This window comes from Heterocephalus glaber, unplaced genomic scaffold, assembly GCF_053883595.1.
Source record: "Heterocephalus glaber isolate CG9 unplaced genomic scaffold, H.glaber_assembly_v1.0 deba00000621, whole genome shotgun sequence".
Lineage (NCBI taxonomy): Eukaryota > Metazoa > Chordata > Mammalia > Rodentia > Bathyergidae > Heterocephalus > Heterocephalus glaber.
Window position 1 is genome coordinate 16,937,667 of NW_028258153.1, and position 20,528 is coordinate 16,958,194.

At 42.2% G+C, this 20,528-nt stretch overlaps 1 long non-coding RNA gene across 5 annotated transcripts in view; it reads right to left on the minus strand.

The window, feature by feature from the left end:
- The window catches only part of LOC110350500 (uncharacterized), a 172,896-nt gene that overhangs the window by 139,526 nt on the left and 12,842 nt on the right, over window positions 1-20,528 (minus strand). For all 5 annotated transcript variants that reach the window (XR_015449187.1, XR_015449186.1, XR_015449185.1 and 2 more), the window contains exon 2: window positions 10,400-10,560. This is a non-coding gene — a long non-coding RNA (uncharacterized LOC110350500). The remainder of the gene's footprint in view (window positions 1-10,399; window positions 10,561-20,528) is intronic.

Here is a 20,528-nt window from a genome sequence, read left to right on the forward strand (position 1 = left end):
AAAGGCAGAGGAGACATTTTCAGGTAGATGCAGAAGAATGAGGTGAGTCATTCTCAGACTTCTGCTCTGACCCTGAGCAGAGCAAACAGAAGACGCTGCTCACACTGGCTGTGTGGACACGGCTGGGAAAGAATGAGCGAGGGGCTCAACCAGGTCCAGAATGTTCTGTGTTGTTTCCAGCTCACGACGTACAGGAGCCAGTTTCCTGTCTTTGGTGCCCATTCTTCCTTCCTCTACAGTCCAGAGGCCATGGACTCCAAGCCCAGATTTCCAGTGTTGATAGCATCCTGAGCTTGGGGTGGGAGGAAGTAGGGTGAAGGTGGAAGCAGGGCTCACATGGGAAATGTCAAAGGAGCCCCAATGAGGGAGTCACTGGCCTCACTGCTCCACAGCTCTGCCCTGCAGTCAACCAGCAATCAGGGGAGCTGGGCTTTCTCTGTCTCTCTCCAAGTGCCTACACAGAGTAAGGGTCCATTGGATATGGAAAGAATGAAGGTGCCGTCCTCCCTGTGACTCCACATTGGGGAGTAGAGAGGCAGAGGCAGTGTTTTCAAGGCAGTGCAGGAGGCTGAATTGCCTGAGTGACCTAATGCTGGGATCATTGTTTCCAGAGTGTTGGGTTTTCCTGCTGCCAATTCCAATATGAGCCTCAAAATTCTCGGTCCCCCTCATGGAACATTTCCCTCTGTTTATAGGCAGGAATACTTTCCCTCTGTGTCCCTGCCTCTGGCAAGATTTTCAACACTGGCAAGGCAGAAAACGCATGGCTCAAAGTAGAATTCAGAGAGGGGGAGAAAGAGGAGAATGCAAGCAATACCACCTCACAGATTTGCCCCTCCTGGGCATGGCGTCTCTGTGGCTCCGATTACAATAATTTTGCCTGGATCTATTAGCTCCTGTTTTATCAAGATGACTCATTATTGTTTTTGTACCTTGCTCACAAAAGCATGATCTTGGGAGGGAGAAGGGTTGGCAGCTGTGGAAAGAGCAAGAACAGGAACAGGAGCAGGAGCAGGAGCAGGAGCAGGAGGGAGGGGGAGACCCTGGCGTGAATATACTCCAAGGCCTGAGCAGCAGGGCTGTCTGATAGCCTTTGGATCATTGCGCCATGGGAGCAACACAGCCTCTTACTCTTGTTTTGCTTCAAAATAACAAGAATGAACATCACTTGAGAAGCAGACCTTCTAGTGCTGCACCACCCCTAGCCCGGGTAGGCTGAACAAGACACCTCACATCGGAACACTTCAGGGAGCTGCCATCCAGCCACACATCTAAAGCACTGTGACTGAAAAGACAGGGAAAGTGTCACTGTAAGTTACAGTGAGAGGTCCTGAGGAGTAAGGACTAGGATGGAGAGAATTATGCAAGCACCTCTGCAATGGCTACTTCTTGTCTGTTCCAGTCTACTCTCTTGATATATTCTCATTTCCAGTTCCCCATCCAAATGGAACAGAGTAGCCTCACCTCCCCCCCCCCTCTCCCCCCCCTTCCTCTCTCCCTCTCCCATTTCCTCCTGGGCCCCCATCCCTGGAGGGCCAGATGGCCCCTGGTCAGGCAGGGGGACCAGGTGGAGAGGGTGTGAACACTAAGTGACGCAGGCCTGGGTATGGGCATATGTGAGACTGGGAGAGTCACTCGATCTCATGTTCCCCGTGTGTAAAGTACAGCCCTACCTTCCTTGGAGGATTCTTGTGAAGGAAAAGTGAGAGTGTATGTTCAGTATAATGCTGGCACACAATAGGTCCTCAAAGGTTTGACATGAAAAATAGTACAGAATCATCAGTGGGTGTCTTGAGGGGGCTGTGAAAATAATTTGTTCAGGGAAGTGTTAGGTATGGCAGAAAAGGATTCATGAACTTAGGGACCTTGGCTGTCTTGCTTACCTGACTGACACAGTGGCTGGCGTACAGTTGGGACTTGATAAATAACTTGTCCACTGAATTATTCCATATGGAAGGCACTGGAGGGCAGACTGAAAAGTCCAGTGATTTCAGTCCTTGAGTTTAACTAACACTTGGTAGGTGCTGGGGACTATGGCAGCCACTGGGGAGGGCAAAGGAGCCAGAGCTGCCATCCTGGGAGGCGACAGACAAGTGAAGTATCAGGGCTGTACTGGGGCTGGTGAGTGGGGAGGTGGGCAGATGATTGGAAAAAGATGAAGGGAGCTGTGGCTTGGCAGGACCAGGCAGAGGTGCCAAGGCACACTCTCAACAAGTAGAGGGAGGGAGAAGGGCTCAAGATCAGCTCAGGGCTTAGTAATGCATTCTGCATCCATGCAGTTGGCCTCTGGAGACCAGAGCCTCCCTTGTCGTGGTAATACCAAGGTGAGAGGAAATCTCCCTCATTCGGAAAGGGCAGGACCCAGTGTCAGAGACCTCTTCAGACTGGGCTCCCAGAGTCTGAAGAGCAGGGGTTTCCCCAGTGCCCCTGAAGAAGGCAAAAACTTTAACCACCCCATTCCCTGCTCAACTAAAGACTCTGTCCTGCTCACAACCAGGGAGAGTGACCTCACCTTGGCCTTCAAGTGTACAGGACAGTTTTCCTATGAAGCACAGGATGCCACAGCCTGAGTCCTAAGGCCCGGAGGCTTTCTGAAGGAAGTAGGAATTGAGATGAGCTCAGAATAGCTGAAAGGAATAGAATATTAAACAAGAATCTTCCACCACATAACCCAAGTTTTAATTTGTGTCTCCTTAATGTGCCATTCACTGTTCCCATTTTGTTCCATTTGATTGACTTATTTTTCTCTCCCCACACCCCTCATATTGGGAGATTTTGATCTGTCCATTAATTTAACACTCACTCTGAGTGCCAACATGCTGGAGATACAAAGACAAACAATCCTGGGTTTCAACTCTCCAGCTTGGCAATAGTTTCTAAAAAGCTCAATGTTATTATAGCCTTTGACCCAGAAATTCCACATACAAGAATTTATATTAAAGATATAGGACCATAGGTACCAAAACTTATATGTTAAAGGATAATGCCTGAACTATTTTAAATTTTTAAAAATCCAAAATTAGGAACAACACAGATGTCCACCAATAGGGAACAGATGAAATACATTACAATAAATCTAAACAATAAAATGCTATAAATGTCCAAAAGAAAAGAAATAGGGATTGATCTTTATGGAACAACAGAGAAAGATCTCCAAGAAAGTATTCAGTGAAAAAATTTAGATTATGTTGCTTTCTTTTTAAAAAATATAATTATATGTATACTGAGACAATTGAGGTTCTACAGCTAAACTGTCCAACTAGTGGCTCTTGAACACTTGAACTGTGGCTGAATTGAAACGTGCTGTAGGTCTAACATACACAGCAGATTTTGAAGACTTATTACAAATACAGGAATATAAAATATTTTAATAATTTGAGTATATTTTGAAATGATAATATTCTGGAAATGGAGGTAAATAGAATATATTGAAATTGATCTCACCTTTAAAAATGTTTTTTCTTGCGGTCCTGGGGACCAAACCCTGGGCCTCTGCACACTAGGCGAGTGCCATGCTATCAGGCCACACCTCCAGCTCTTTAATTATTCACTAAGTTGCTCAGCGTATTCTCTAGTGCAGTGCTCCTCCTTGACCTCTTGAGTAGCTGGGATCATAGTTGTGCACCATCGTGCCCAGCCAAATTTCTTTTTAATGTGACAATAACAAGCTGTAAAATTACACATGTGGCTCACACATCCTTCTTTCTGCTGGACAGCGCTGTGCCAGAGAAGGGGTGGCAGTACCAACCTGGGCTGAATCCTGTGGCTCCTGGTGCCACTGGAACCCAGCCCTGCACATTGATTTAGGTATCCTGTGTGGCTGCTGACAAAGACTCTCCTTGGACCAAACCTAAGTCACCTCCAAGTCCCTTGCTCCTCTGGGCCAACCTTGGACTTCTCTCTCTCTGTCCTTGGAGGTTCAGCAAGAATCCTGCTAAATCGGTTTAGTACAAATCCCCACCCCGGCTATTACATCACCATGGCCCACCTTCAGCAGGAATTCAGTGGGGGTCTTCTAGCCAGACTACCCTTTCCTGATGCTTCTTTGTGATTTTTCCACCCATGAACCCCTACTCTATTCCCTGATTATAAAACAATACTTGTCCTCGTTGGATTCAGAGCTGAGCCCCATCTCTCCCCCACTACAAGTCGCCATGGCAGTAGTCCCTATACCTGCGGTGACAGTCCTCACTTTTAAAAGGCACAGTTTTCATTAACAACCGTAATGAATACTTTTCTCTTCAGCCTTGTTTTCCTGCTATAAGGAAAAAGTCAAATGGTTGTGACACATATTGTACAATCAAAAGCCAAAGGGCTGGGGATTTAGCTCAGGGGTTTTGCCACCTGCTGCACAAGCACAAGGACCCAAGTTCGATCCCCAGTACCAAAAAAAAAAAAAAAGCCAAAAATATTTACTGTTTAGCCCTTGACAGGACTAGAAAAATCTACAGAAACCACTGTCTACCATGCTTGCCTACAAGAGTTGAGATTGAAGCAGATTCTTAGATTCTTTTTTTTCCTCCACTAAGAATATATTATTTTTGTCAGCAGGAGAGAAAAACAATTAAAAGAAATTTTAAAATATCCTCTCAAGGAGTACTAGCAGGGAGAATAAGTAAATAAAGAGTCCAGAAAAAGTACAAGTCCCTGTTAGACATTTGGAATGTCAAGTAGACATAAATATTAGTATACCATTCAGTAATTACTGAAAGGTCACTAGACATTGGCCACTATGTACAAAGTGTATTTGTCCCTCCCCGCCCCCAGGGACTGGGATGGATGCAGAATTCGAGGAAGTTCATGCCCCTTATATAAAATAATGTACTTGGAACACACATTCCCTCATATACTTCACATTATCTCTAGGCAACTTATGTACCTAACGTAATGCAAATTATGTGTAAATAGTTGATATACTGTATCATATAGGGAATAACGACAAGAAAAAACTGTACAAGTTTAACACAGAAGAAACTTCAAATATTTTTGATCTGCAATTGGTTGGATCTGAGGATAGGAAACACGCAGATATGGAAGACTGGCTGTAATACTTTTTAATTAATTTAACTAATTGTCACCTCATTTAATCACAGCATCCTTACTTTACAGTTGACAAATCTGAAGCCCAGAGACTTTAAGCAACTTGCTCAAATAAACAAATCCAAGCTCCTAGCCACACTAGCCTTTAGTTTGGGGAAGTAGCGCCCCTCAACCAAGGGAGACCTGTGCTATCCCTCTCCCGGCTGGTTTCTCCAGCTCGGATTTCCTCCTCTGCCCCTCAGTCTCGAGCCCAAGGCAGGCAATGTGGAGCCTGTCCTCTTCTGGATGGTACTAAATGTTTCTTTAAAACAAACATTTTTTTACTGTGAGCATAACCTGCTTGTAAACTACAGTCCAGAAGCAAAACCACATCTTGCCTCCTCCCTCCCCACATCCTGGTCGCAGACCTCGGGCGCAGCCTCCGGGGTTCATTCTTAAACCAGATGTAACACGCGCTTGCCCAAGGGCCCCTCTGGATAGAGCGATCCTGTCCAGAACCACTTCTACTGCTACCACTCCAGCGGGGCCCTTTTCATAGGAGAACATTCAGAATCTCCTTAATTCTTTTACAAGCCAACTGCTATTTTTAGTAATGCTTTTTAATGAAAGCATGAATTAAAGTTCTGATTAAATACTAGGAAAATAACTTTTAAGACTAACTTCTACTCATTAATCTTGGATTTCACGAAGCAGATTAATGTTCATGATTTTTCACTGGGCACAGCAGCAGACTAAGTTCAGCTATGAATTGGTGTTGGCAGACATGGTACCCACTAGCTTTACTTTTCTCTCAGGTGTGAGGGTTGCTGGGGATTGAGGCCGCAGACTCACCCGTGCGGAGCACACATTACCACTGAGCTGTACCTCAGTCCAGCCCTTTGGTTCTCAATCTTCAACAGTGTGGGGACCAGGAGCCAGGGCCTAAGTAAATGTGACTGTCTTTGAGCCTCAGGTTCTTGCACAATCAATATCATTATACACCTGTAAAACCCCAGATAATAACTGTCACAGTAATTACAACTTGCCAGGGGGAGGTTAGCATTTGTTGTGGAATCTCAAAGTCGTGTCCAGGCAGGGTAGGCTGAGGGATAATAGTTTAGTGCCTGCTTCTCTTTTTCAACTTTGGCAGCACCAAGTTATCTTGGGCTTCTTTACCTCATCCTGGGCTCCTCTTAGGGTTTCCAGGGCCTCCTGACTGCTGACAGTCCACTCGGAACAGGGGAGCTAGGTTGTACTGCAGAATGGACAGTTTGCGGCCCACTGCCTCTGACTCAACCACATGATTCAAATTCCCAACTCTATCTCGGCCTCCCAGGTCCTCCTGTGTTGCCTCACCTACCACTCTCCTCTTATCAACGAGCCCATCTCTAACCCGTCTCGGGGTCTCCAGCCAAAGTGGTCCTCCTGGCCCCCATCCTGTCTAACTTCTCCCAGACTCAGCCTCTGCTAAGAGAGTCTTCGGCCAGGCAGGCCTAGCCGGGCTCTCATACTCACCTTGTTCTAATTCCTTTCCGAACTCAAGGGAAACTCTCATGAAGAATTTTGACCCTCTCAAGCCCAACTTCCCCCTCATCCAGACCCAAGGTTGATTTCATTCTCCTTATCTGATCATGCTAGTTATTTGCTAGTTATTTGCTATTTGTTAGTTACCTGATTATTGCTAGTTATTTCCTATATGTAAAGGTCATGTACACCCCAACTAGAATGTACTAGATATAAAGGGGACTTCTTTTTCCTTTATATCTTCTATAAAACATATCTAAATACTTTCTATATGATACATCTCTGATCTAGCACATCAAGCCATGGTGATCTTCTCTTTCTAGAACCCTAGAGACTTCATCTACCTTCTCCCATGCATGTTTACCATCCATACCCTCCCTCAACAGGGGGCCTTGGAAATGTTCCATGGACCAAAGAACTTCTCCCCCCCCCTTCCTCCACACAATGTACCATCATTTATTTAACTCTTTCATATTGATGGCCATTTAAATTATGGCCAATATTTTACTAGGAAAAAAAACTACTCTGATTAATCTTGTACACGTGTGAATATTTCTGTAGGATAAGTTCTTAACATGAAATTGTTAAAACAAAAAATGTTAATTTGTAATTTCAAAAACTATTTTTAAATTGCCCTCTTTTCAGAGGAATAACAATTCACACTCTCACTTGTAAAATGGGGTAGGCAATTATATTTAATATTTTCAGTGTATTCCATTGTGCAAAAGAAACATTCTTGACTAAATAGCTATATGTTACACAGTGCCTTGTGTCTATTCAATAGAGAAGCCTACTCACATAGTCCCAGAAACTGAGAACTTGATTCTATGATTCACACATCACATAGCTTCATCATGGAACAAAAACCCCGACTCAAGCACTTAACTCTGTTTTGTATGCAGGGATGTACTCCTATAGCAATGTGTAAACACCATTTGCAAATAAAATCAAACAGCTAACCAGAGGAATTAGCATGGTTCAATAGAAACAAAATAGATCTTAGGGTCAAGAAGTATAACTTATTACCTCTCTTTTATAAGCTATGTGATTTTTGACATGCCACTTAATCTCTCTGAGCTATAATTTTCCCTTGGAAAATGGTCTAATTTATATATATATATATATATATATATATATATATATATATATATATTTGTTTTTGTGGGTTTTTTGGTTTTTTCACACTGGGGATCAAACTCAGGACCTTGCACTTGCATGGCAGGTGCAGTGCCACCGAGCTACATCCCCAGCCCTCTAATATATATATTTTGACCTAAATGACAATGTATGGGAAATCCATCTAGTCTAATGATAGCCAGCTTAGGAACTGTTTTTTTCATTGTTACACCCTCAGTGACCAGAGAAGTTCCTGGAAGGAGCACGTAATCAAACAATGAATGAATCATAATTCACCACTTGTCTGTTAGATAGGTGACTTGTCCAAGAAAAGTTAAAGGAACGAAGAAGGACGCTCAGCCAGCCACCTAACTACTAGTCTGGCATATTTTCTCTCCTCTTAGCTGAGTGCTTCACAATTGGTCCCAGCTTTGCTGTACTTCAAGTGAAGAGCTACCAGGAAGGTGCCTTCTATAAGTAATTTTCAGGGCCTCTCTCCTCTGTGTACATTCACATATCCCACACTTCCAGGACAACATCTTCGGTCGCTGAAGAGAGAAGACTTTATTTTATATCTGGGCTCCAAATCTACTTGTCAGCCTTGATCAAACACTTTTCAAAATCAGCCAGTTCACAACTCAATAGATTGGCCCCACGTGTTTGGGTGTAACATTTTATACCCAAATAAAATACCCTCTAAGCTTGCTCCCACCTTTCTAAGCCCTTTCTTAAATCTCTGCAAGTGCACTTCTGGGACCCATATTAGTTTTCCTACATCTCATGCTGTCACATTTTAAGTCTACAAGTAAGCTCTTGTACTTTTATGGGAAGTGAAATGATCTGCCCAAGTTTACAGTGAGATGAGGGTGGGAGTGAATTTGAACTCAAGTCTTAATGGTGCAAGTCCAGAGCCATTCCACCCTGACCACATCCTCACAGCTGTACATTTGCACAGTCCCTTTGTTTCTAGCTGCTCATATAATCATCCTCATGGTCTCAGAGGGCATGACATCATCTTATTGCTAGGCAGCAACCAGCCAGAGAATTCAGAGGCTTAAAACTACAATCCCTTGCTCCTTGAGCTCTTGCATCAGCAGCTGGTCTGGGGGCCACCTAGGCAGACCTGCTGATCATAGCTGGGTTTGCTCATGCATCTCTAGGTCAACTGGGCAGCTCTGTCCTAGGCTGGGCTGAGCTGGGCTGGGGGCAGCTTCCTTGGGTGCAGCTCTGCCCCAGTATCTCTCCTCCCACATCCCGGACCAGCAGAGTAGCCCAGCATCCTCTTCTCACCGAAATAACAGAGATGCAAGAGAGCTAGACTGATTGCAGAAGCATGTTTTCAAGCCTCTGCTTGTATCTCACCTACTAAAATCCTATTTGCAAAGCAGGTGTCATGAGCAGATTCAACGTGTGGAGAATACACCCCTCTCTCCATGGGAGGAACTGCAAAGCCACATGGGAGGGGGCACTAGTGTGGAGGGAAGAACATGGGCACCAACCCTAACCACCACAGCCTTCAGACATCCAGCCTTCCTGGATCAAGCTCATTTCTTTTTTGTCTCCAAGCACAGGCTCATTTTCTAAAGCCTGGGGGACCCCAAGCACATGAGTGGCAGCAATGGGTGCATCCATTACTGGTGACTTCAACACAAATGTTGCACACTGGCCTGGCTCACAGGGTAAATAGAGAAAGGGGTTGACAAGCCTGCACTGGCTCACACCTCCTGGCTCCCCCTCTGCATTCAGCTGCCCCCACCCAACAGCTCCTTAGAATATGATTCACTGCTCTAGTGAGAGAAAAGTAATTGAAGGTGTAATTTATACTGGGAAAATTGCTCTTAAAAAAAAAAAACCTGAGAGAGCAACAGACCAGATACTCTGGCTCAAAAGGAATTTAATGCCAAAGACTAGGGAAGATGAACAAAGCAGGAAGAAATGTAGGTAACTGAAGAGTAGCTAGGAGCCTGTGGAGGCGAGAGAGAGAGCTAAAGCAGAAAGAGGAGAAAAGCTTTAACAATAGCAAGAAAGTCTAAAACATCCTATGGGAGAAATATGGGAAAACCATAAGCCTTACATTTCCCGAGACTGGTTTTGCTTTCTGGAAGTGTTTGAGGAGGAAGACTTACACATTTAACACTGAGTTTTCACTGAAAACTTCTCAGAGAGATTTCTTTCACACACCCAGCTACTTCCGTTGCCAGAATAAATACTCTGGTAGGCCAATTGCATACAACATGAAATCCAAACAAACTGAATAATCAGGGAAACCCCAGAGAATCCAGTTTCCAGCCCCAATACCTTTGTGATCATCTTCTCTATCTGGTTTAGATTATGAGCTCTCTACACAGCAACTGTTATAATTGCACAAATAATAATGTTCACACATGAACATGCTGTGTTACACTGAATAACACTCGCTACAAAATTGTGTCATCAACTTGTGTATCTTGAGCATGAGAAAAAACCAGATCCGATCCCAGCTGCCTAATGTGGGCTGTACCTGGCTTTTCCCTAGATTTGTTTGGACTTTCTTGAATTTTCCCTCATTCAGCTTAAATTATTCCCCAACTCTTATCTTCTTTTTGACCCATTTCTTCATCTGTGAAACAAGGAGGTGAAACAAGGAGGTGATCACCAATGTCCACCCCAGCACTCATCGGTGATTCTGTGATTTTTCTGGATGGAACCATCCCAGCTCCTTCCCTGTATACTGCAAGAATAAAATCAGTGCAGCCTTTACCTTTGTCAGGGTGGAACAGCACAGGGTATCTGGCACAGACCCTTCAAATCAGTCCACAGTGGAGTTACAGCAAAAACAACCCCTGCAAGGGAAGGTGGCCAGCTGCTCACTGTACACCTGTGGGCAGGTGACTTAATCTCTTTGCACCTCGGTTTCCTCACCTGTAAAACAGGGAAAACAAGAGAACCTATTATTATTGGGTGTTGCGAGGATCTAATGAGATAATGCACCCAGGACTTATTGCGGGGGCTTGGTACATAAAGAAGTACTCTCAGTGTTTTCTTGCTACCTGCAAACATCATTTTGGCAACTCGGCAGAAGCCAGGTCTTCTTGCACTGAGAAGTAAATGCTGAGAAAAGAACTGTTGTTTATAAATGAAGGATCTTGTTTAAAATAACAGCCAACATGTTTTCCATCCCCGTTGCCTTGCTGCTGTGAAGATTCACACATGCAGCAGCCAAAGTGGAGGCATGAGCATAGTGTGACTTTCTTCTGATTCACTTTATTTTGCTTTACTTGTGTCTGTACATGTGGGTTAGTTTATCCTTTGTGCCTGCTTGAACCAGCGAGACAATGGTTCTCAGTCTTGGCTACACACTGGAAGTGGAGAGTTTAAAAAAAAGTCCCTAAGCCTGCACTTCCTACGTTGTCAGAAGTCAGGGTAATGCATGCTCGTGTGTGTGTGTGTGTGTGTGTGTGTGTGTGTAGAAGTGCAGTGCAGGAGGACTGAAATATGACCTGCCCTCTGCACCAGCAAAGTTCCAATTCTCAAGCCAAGGGGTGGTTCCTCAGTACCTTCAGTTGGGACAAATCCATTGAGATGCATACTTGGGTATTGCACGTTTCCACATGTGTAATACACTTCAATAAAAAGTTAAACATAAATCCCTATGCTGAAGTTGCACCGAAGGCCAATTAAGTCAAAATCTTTTAGGCGTGGATTCTGGCATCAAGCTTTTTACAAAACTTCCCAGGTAATTGCGATGCACAGACAAGGTGCTGAGCCACCACAAGGGTCCCCCTGCTACAGTGGCCCTGGCCTCAGCACGGGCATCCATAGATGGAGGAGAGACCCTCAGAGCAGCTAGGAATTGGTGGGGTGCACTTGGAGTTTGTTCAGGCAGCTCTGAGATCCAAAGTCACTGTCAGGATAGTGGGGCAAGAGCCCCACGTGTAGGCAGAATCTGGCCTCAGTGTCCAGTGCTGTCCTTGGCTAAGGGACTCTGGGTCAGTCATGTAGGTGACCTCACAGAATGGCTTCCACTCACTCCAGGACTCATCCTTATTTGGGGACAGATGTTCCTCCCATAGACCAAGGGCTTCATAAAGGAGCTATTATTATACAATGTTGCCAGTTTGAAAGGAGCCCAAGAAGTCATCCTGTATTTGCCTACAATTTCAGGCAGGGCTGCTAGGCAGTACTTTGACATGTTCACTTCTATTGCTCCTGTTACTTATACTCTTGCACGAGAAGGAAAAGGAACCAGTTTGAGTTTCCGTGGCAACAGTGACTTATTCCCTGGATGTTATCTTGCCAGTGCACAGACCCAGGGGCATGTGAACAGGAAGCTGCCCTTGTCCTCAGCCTCTGAGATGTCACTTTGCTGGGCCCTACACAACCCCAACATCTTCTCTTTATCAAGTACCTGGTCTTGAATTTTTTATAGCAACAAAAAAGTGGACATATACATATACTTCCTAAATCTTCATTTTATTTGTACAATTATACGCAAGTTTCCTTCTTGATTAGTCAGCTTTCCATCACTATAACAAAACACCCAAGAAAATTAATTTATAAGGAGAAAAGGTTCATTTTGGATCACAATTTTAAAGTTTCCAGTCCCTGACCAATTGGTCCCATGGCTTTGAGCCTACAGCAAGATGGTACATTGTGGCAGAAACACACGGCAAAGCAAAAGCATTCACCTCATGGCCAAGAAGCAAAAGAGAAAGAAGAGGGTGGCAGGAGTTTGCAACCCCTTTCAAAGGTGTGTCCTAAGTGACCTAAGGCAGCCCTGTCAGGCCCTACCCTTTCCCAACAGTGCTAGCTTTTAACACATGGACTTTTGGGGACATCCAGGAACCCAACTATGGCACTTCTTTTAATTTTTGGAAAATGACTAAGAGTCCTGCTCAACATAGCACCCTCATACACCTTCTTGGCTCTAAATTTCAGCATTTCAGGAATTCTAGGTGATCTCCCTGAACTCTCCTCATTTCTCTACATTCTTCCCAGAAATGTGGCTCCTTAAGATTATGGTTCCCTCAGGCTCCAAGTAAGGATCATCAGATAAAGATGGTAAAAATTAACAGGATTAGCACTCATTGGTGCTTGTGACAAGGAAGATTCCGGACTGGGCAGGACATACCATTGATTCCTGACTTACGGATCCCCAAATCTAAGTGGATTAAAAATAACATTCATGAGAAGCTCCTAGGGCAGAGAAGCTGAGCCAGTCCCAGCACCCGGAAGGAAGCTCCCCCACCTCCATCCCAAGCTCCTAGGGCAGAGAAGGTGAGCCATGCAGGCGCCAGAAGCACCCCCACCCCAACCCGTGGAAATGAGAAGACACATAAACAAGCCTCAGAAACAGACTTCTGGATCACCTACAACAACCCCAAAGGGAAACGAGATGGAACAATCTGATACTCAACCACCTGGACTCTCTGAACTGACAACAAAAGAGGATCTGGGAAAAATGAAATCAGAAATAATTACTTAGATAACAACAAAGATTTTGCTCATGGTGTAAGACATGATTAATAAATCTAGAGAGGACATAGATAAAAAATAGAGGATCTGAGGAACATGATGGAGTCCCAACATAGGAAACAAATGGAATCCATAAAACAGATACAAACAGATTTTCAAGAGATTAAAAACTCCATCGAAAGTCTGCACAGCAGAATGAACCAATGTGAGGATAGAATTTCACATATAGAAGATAAGATGGCAATTAGTGAGGAGGAAAAGAAAAACTGCTTTGAAATTGTAAGGGAACACGAGAGATCAATCCAGCAGCTGCTAGACAATGCAAAGAAGAATAACATAAGACTGACTGGAGTCAATGAAGAAACAGGAGAGAGTGCAGATGACATAAAAAAACTGTTCACAGAAGTGATGGCAGAAAACTTCCCAAGGAAGGGAAAAGAACTCGACATACACATAAGTGAGACATATAGGACTCCAAAGAGCCTTGATCAAAAAAAATCTACACATAGGCATATAATAGTTAGGATTCCAGAAATCCAACAGAAGAACAAAATTCTACAAGCAGTGAGAGAAAAGAAACAAATCACATACAAAAGAAAGCCCATCGGAATCACAGCAGACTTCTCAATGCAAACTCTCAAGGCAAGAAGAGCTTGGAGTGATGTATTTCAAGCCCTAAAGAAAAACAGCCTCCAACCCAGATTGCTGTACCCTGCAAAACTATCTTTCAAAATGGAAGGAGAAATAAGATACTTTCATGACAAAGAGCACCTCAGGAACTTCATGAATATCAAACCAGCACTCCAAAAAATTTTAGACAATACCCTTGGAAAAGACAATGAGGATCACAACCCCAGGAAACCCAGCAGAATGAATTTGGGCCTGACAAATTAAACGCAAAGGGGCAGAATCCAACAAAAAGAAAAAGTCATGACAAGGCTTTTAAAACTTTTAACTTCATCTCCCTAATGAGTATATAATTCAGTCTTGTTATTGTACTGATTAGTATTTTTCTGATTCTAGAGTTGCACACATTTCCTTGTGCTGTACTGGCTATTTATCATCTTCTTATGTCTCCTTTTTAATTGGGTTGTCTATTAATGAGCTCTAAGAATTCTTTATATATTCTGGTCATAGGTTCTATGCATTGTAAATATGGTCTGTTTAAGGACTACTTTTCATTTTAATGATGTCATTTAAAGTTCTAAATTTTGATGGAATCTCATTTATCAATTTTTTTCTTTTATACATCGTCTTTTATATCCTAGGTAGTTCTTGCCTACCCTAAATTCATAAACATTTTCCCTTATAATTTCTTCTTAAAGTTTTATACTTTTAGGCTTTCTTATTTAGGTTCATAGATCCCTTCAAGTTATTTTCATGTATGGAAATAAAGGGTTGAGGTTAATTTTTTATATACGGATACCAGGTGTTCTAGTGCCATTTGCTGAAAACACTATCTCTTCCTCGGCTCTTGAATTGAGTGTATATTCTATAAAATGCTAATGTTAAATAATCTTTCAAAACTCAGTGGACCATATATGTATGGTTCTATTTCTAGATTCTCTGTTTTATTCAAATGATCTATATGTCTTTCCTTACACCAACACTGCCTTGACTACTGTAGCTTTAGAAAAGTCTTAAAATTAGGTACTAAACGTCTTCCAACACCGTTTTTGGTTGTGTTTTTTTAACTTTTCTAGGTCCTTTGTACTCCTATATAACTTTTAAATTTCAATATCCAATTCTTCATTTATAGCAAGTATACACAGACCTGAATTTTTATATATATCTTGTGTTTTCTAATCCTGCTAAATTCAAATACAAGTTCTAGGGGCTCCTAAAGATTACTTAGTATTTTCTTTGTAGAAGATCACTTCATCTATGTATAAAGATTTTGCTTCTACCTTGCCAATCCTATCCTAGTTGTGTCATTTTATTGCCAGACTATTTTGGTGGGGCCTAGGTTTCAAAGTTTAATGGACAGATAAAGAGTAAGCAAACCTGCCCTTGTTCCCCACCTTAAGGAGAAAGCATTGTATCTTCTCCATTCATATAAGGTATTCTCACTGGAAGTATGGAGTACATGTCTTTAACCTGTTGAGAAGGCTCTGTTCTACTTCTAGTCTCCTGATAGCTTTTACCATGAACAGCTGCAGAATTTAGTCCAATACTTTTTCTCCAACTAGTGACAGGATCATATGGCTTTTTCCTTTCCTCTGTAAAAATGATGACTTTTGGGAGTGGATCTTCCAGTGCTGAACCAACACTACCATCCCTATAACAAAACCACTTTCTACATCCTGCCAGATCTAACTTCTAATAGTTTGTTCTGTTAAACAAATTTCTATCTATGTTCATACTTTTTTCTTCTATTATCTTTATCTAGTTTTAGGATTAGCACAATGTTGAGTTCCTAAAATGAGGGGAGAAATGTCCCTTCTTTTTTCTGCTTTAATTGTTTGACATAATTTATCAGTTAAAATGTATATGAGCCTGCTGTTGTCATATAGGTAGGTTTTCAAGCTAGGAATATACTTTCTTTAATAGGTGCTATTCAAATTTTATATTTCCTCCAGAGTTAGTTTCATTAATTTGTCTTCCAAGGTACTTCTTAGAAGTTGTCAAATTTATTTCAAAACAGATTTTTGAAATATGCTTTCTATATCCTTTTAAATTCTGTAAAATCTATGGTAATGTCTCCTAGATCTTGATATTGTAATTTTAAAAATGTATAATTGATATTATGTAACAGGAAGTAAAGGTCTAAAGGAGCAGGGGAAGTGGGAGGGTTGGGGGAAAGGAAAAAAGGGAAAAGAAAAAATATGAGAAAAGGAAAAAAATGGAAACAAAATCTTTGCAAATAGGAAGGGGTGGAGGGGGTGAAGGGAGGGCAGGGGAAGGGGGAAAAATAATAACCAAGATACTCATGTAATGGTACAAGATCCCAGTGATGAATGTAACTGTATTTTATACCTAAAATGTACCAATAAACTTAATGGGGGAACAAAAAAGCAAAAAAAAAAAAAAATACAACCATGTAAAAGAATTATGCAAAATAGTGCATTATTAAACTCAACTTCAGTGTTTGTCAATATTAACAAAAAATAAAATAAAATAAAATAAAAAAAGGCTAGAGATGCAGCTCAGTGTAAAGTCCCGGGCTTCAATATCCATTAGAGGGGGTGGGTGGGGACTGGCCATCTTTTAAACACAATGCAGGGTAAACAGCATAATTCAAAATAGCTAAATCTTAAAGCAGCCTATATGTACATCAATAGATGAGTGGACAAAGAAAGTGTGATATTTATGAACAATGGAATACTATTCAGCCATAAAGAAGAATAAATTTGAGTCATTTATAGGAAAAATGGATGCACCTTGATTGAAACCATAATGTTAAGTAAAATAAATCAGATACACAAGCTTAAATATCATGTGGTTTCTCTCATATGAGAAACCCAAAATACAAAGAACAAAATAAAAGACAGACAATAGGAAAAAGGAGATAGATCTTTTGTAAAAGGAGAGAAAGGGAGGGATGGGGAAGAGGGAAAGATGATTAAAAAAAGAATGAAGATGCATTATGTACATGTAACAACTCCCCGTGAGGAATGTAATCATTTTGTACGGCAAACATGTACTACTAATAAAAGAAAAACACCAAGGCAGAGTGGATTGTCTGTTTCTGTGTTAAAAAGACTAAATTCTTTACTACAATTGGTTGACTAGTTTTGTTGGAAAAGCTTAAATATATTGCTAGCCTAAAAAATCTCTCAATAAATCACCAAGAATTGAGGAGCAATGATATATCCATAAACTAGCTCTAAATCTTTCCTCTCCACAAAGTTCAAACTGGAGGAAGCTGCTTGCTCTGCAGGAAGAGGAAGGTGACGGGGGTCTGTCTCCCAGGCCCTGGTGTAGGTGAGCGAAAGGTCGGGAGTGTTTGGTGCTCAGGGTAGAGGCTGACCCGGAGTGAGCAGTCACCGTGAAACGCCAGGAGGACTCTCAGGACATTGCTCCAAGACTCCTCAAGCAGCATCCCAGAGCCTAACAATCCCTTCGAAGCTTGGTTTAGGGCTTTTCTCCAGCAATTTAAATATCATTTTAGATACACCACCAAAAGCAGAATCTATGAAAGAAAGAAATGATATCAAAACATCGACAAGGACTTCATTAAAATTAAAAACCTCTCCTCTGCAAAAGACTAGTTTATAAAATAAAGAGACCAGTCACAACTGTGAGAAGGTATTTGCAAAACACATGACAAAGGACTTAAGTCCAAACATATAAAGAACTCTTAAAGTGCAACAATAAGACAACAACCCAGCTTCAAAATAGGCAAAGACCTGAAGACATCTCACCAAAGAAGACCTGCAGATGGCAAATGAGTATGTGAAGATATTCCATGTCCTGTATCAGTAGGAAGTCACAACTTAAAGCATCAATAAATTTTCATGATATACCTATTCAAGTGGCTAAAATCCCAAGTGCCAACAATACCAAATGCTGGTAAAGATTCGTGAAGCAACAGGAACTTGCTCACTGCTGGGAGGGATACATGATGGAATAGCCTTCTTGAAGACACCATGACAGTTTCTTTAAAAACTGATCCTACTCTTAACACATGACCCAGCAGAAACACTCCTTTGTGTTTACCCATCTGAGCTGAAGACCTAAGTCCCCACGAGGGTGTTTATAGAAGCTTTATTCATAATTGCCAAAACTTAGAAACAACCAAGATGTCCCTCAACAGGTGAGTGGATAAACAAACTTATGGTATATCCAGAGAGTGGAAGATTATTCAGCAAAGAAAAATGAGTCAAGACAAGTAATAGTCATGTTGGAAAGGAAGGACTCATAACTGTAGTTTACAAATGAAAATATTCATCACATATATTTAGTTTCTATAAAGAAAAATCTTAGAGTCACGCTGAACACACACCGAATCAGCCCGCTGCAGACAGGCAGGTCTGCCCATGCCCTACCGGGGTCCTGAGTCACACAGAACACACCAAATCAGCCCGCTGCAGACAGGCAGGTCCTGAGTCGCGCAGAAGACACCGAATCACCCCGCTACAGACAGGCAGCCACCTGATTCCACACTACACAGACGCACAGGACACCAGACCACCAGACCAAGGTACTGAGTCCCACTGTTCCCAGCCCAGAGATAGGGGCTTCTGAGCCATTGTCCCACTGCTCCTGGTCCAGAGGAAGGGGCTTCTCTGTCACCATCCCTCCCGCTGCTCTCAGCCCAGAGGAAAGGGCTTCTGGGCCACCATCCCTCCCAGCACTCCCGACCTGAGGGAGGGGCTTCTGAGTCGCCATCCCACTGCTCCTGGTCCAGAGGAAGGGGCTTCCCGGCCACCATCCCTCCAGCTGCTCCCAGCCCAAAGGAAAGGGCTTTTGGGTCACCATCCCTACCGCTGCTCCCAGCCCCTGTCCCACCTCACCCAGCTCAGAGGAGGTAATCCGTGCAGGCGCCAACAACCCCCCACCCCAGTCGAAATGAGAAAACACATAAATAAGTCTCAAAACCAGACTTCCAGATCACCTACAGCAACCCCAAAGGAAAATGAGATGGAACACTCTGATACTCAACCACCTGGACCCACTGAAATGGCAACAAAAGGGGATCTGGAAAAAATGAAATCAGAAATAATTTCTCAGATAACAGCAGAGATTGTGCCCCTAGTGCAAGACACGATTAATAAATCTAGAGAGGAGCTCAGGAACATGATGGCATCCCAACATAAGAAACAAATGGAATCCATAAAACAGATACAAATAGATTTCCAGGACATGAAAAACTCCACTGAAAGTCTACACAGCAGAACGAGCCAATGTGAGGACAGAATTTCAGATATAGAAGATAAGATTGCAATTAGTGACCGGAAAAGAAAAATTGCTTCAAAATTATAAGGGAACATGAGAAATCAATCCAGCAGCTGCTAGATGATGCAAAGAAGAATAACATTAGACTGATTGGGCTCAATGAAGAAACAGGAGAGAGTGCAGATGACATAAAAAATCTCTTCACAGAAATAATGGCAGAAAACTTCCCAAGCAGGGGAAAAGAGCTTGACATACAGATAAGTGAGGCATATAGGACTCCAAATAGCCTTCATCAAAACAAATCTACACACAGGCATATAAATGTTAAGATTCCAGAAACACAACAGAAGAACAAAGTTCTCCAAGCAGTCAGAGAAAAGAAAGAAATCACATACAAAGGAAAGTCCATCAGAATCACAGCAGACTTCTCAACACAAACCACCAAGGCAAGAAGAGCTTGGAGTGACATATTCCAAGCCCTAAAAGAAAACAGCCTCCAACCCACATTGATGTACCCTGTAAAACTATCTTTTAAAATGGATGGAGAAATAAGATACTTTCATGACAAAGAGCACCTTAGGAACTTCGTGAATACCAAACCAGCACTCCAAAGAATTGTACACAATATCCTAGGAACAGACATTGAGGATCACAACCCCAGGAAGCAAAGCAGAATGAACCCATCTGGCATGACAAGAAATTAAATGGAAAGGGGGAGGACCCAACAAAAAGAAAAAGTCATGGCAATGACAAGTCAATACATTTCAGTTATAACCATCAACGTTAATGGTCTCAATTCACCAATCAAAAGAAATAGACTGGCAGAATGGGTCAAGAAGCAAAATCCAACAATATGCTACATACAAGAAACACACTTCATTCAAAAGGAAACTCATAGACTGAAAGTTAAAGGGTGGAAAACAATACTGCATGCAACAGGAACCCGAAAAAAAGCAGGAGTAGCTATCCTCTTGGCAGATCAAGTAGATTTCAAACCAACACTGATTAAGAGAGATGAAGAAGGACACTACATCCTTGTAAAGGGAACAATCCAAGAGGAAGAGATGACAATCATAAATATCTATGCACCAAATACTAGTGCACCCAACTATATAAAACAAATACTAATGGACATGAAAAGTCATATATGCACTAATACAATTGTAGTGGGGGACCTCAACACCCCACTGTCACAAATAGATAGATCAACTAGACTAAAAATAAGTAATGAAAGACAAGAACTCAAGCGAACTCTTGAACAAATGAACTTAACAGATGTTTACAGAGTCTTCCACCCCACAAAATCAGAATACACATTCTTCTCAGCTGCATATGGTCATTCTCCAAAATAGACCACATACTCACACACAGAACATGTTTAAGTAAGTGCAAAGGAATTGAAGTTATCCCCTGTATATTATCAGATCATAGTGCGATGAAATTGGAGATCCATAGCAAAAGAAACTTAAAAAATTTCATAAACACATGGAAATTGAACAACACACTTCTGAATAACCAATGGGTCACAGAGGAAATTAAAGGAGAAATCAGACAGTTCCCTCAATTAAATGACAATG